This window comes from Austrofundulus limnaeus, unplaced genomic scaffold (genome assembly GCF_001266775.1).
Source record: "Austrofundulus limnaeus strain Quisiro unplaced genomic scaffold, Austrofundulus_limnaeus-1.0 Scaffold150, whole genome shotgun sequence".
Classification (NCBI taxonomy): Eukaryota; Metazoa; Chordata; class Actinopteri; order Cyprinodontiformes; family Rivulidae; genus Austrofundulus; species Austrofundulus limnaeus.
In genome coordinates, this window is record NW_013952552.1 from 959364 (window position 1) to 960180 (window position 817).

Below are 817 nucleotides of genomic sequence, written 5' to 3' on the forward strand. Positions count from 1 at the left end.
CAACATCTGGTGAAAATTTCATGTCATTAGCACCTCTAGTAATATATTTACTGAGAAAAATGTTGACGTGTTCAATACTTATTTTACTCGCTGTAAGTTCAAGCCGTTTATCATTTAACAGTCATTCAGTTTTTGACAAACTTGTATTCCAAGTAACTCATTGGATCAACTAGATTTTGTGGATAAACATATCTGAGCATCATCTTAGCGTTCGGATTTTGCCACATCGGCCTTTTGTTTTTGTGTTAGTTTCTTTCCAAATAACTTTGTGCCTTGTTAACATCTTTTTTGTTTGTTTTTATTTGTAAACCCTTGTTTTCTTTGAGTCCTCATTTAAGTCTGCCTCCTCGGGTCCCACCAACCACAACTTGAAAACAGCAGCATATTTAAGACAAATCCAGTAACTACAATAAAAACACAGATCCAACATACAAACCACAGTTTTATCCAGTCTGTAAACTTTCATCCATTTTAAAACCAGCTCATCAGGACAAACTGTAAACTGTAAACCTCATGTAAGCAGGTGGTTGTGCGCACAAGAAACAACCATGTGTTTTAGACATGTAGTTGTTCATTGTGTGTAATAACAGCTTCTAAGTGTAATGGCTTGCTCATTTTTTATCTTTTTAATTGCTTGGCTGAAATGCCAAAATGTCTGAGTGAATAAAACTGCAGAGAAATACTACAAACATTTAATGTTCTGTTTGGAATTTGATTTAATATAATAAAGTGAAAGAACTGTTTTAATCAAAAAGAGGTTGAAGGGTGCGCAAAAGCTAAATATCAGAATTGGTTGCAGTCTTTATTAACAAAAAGG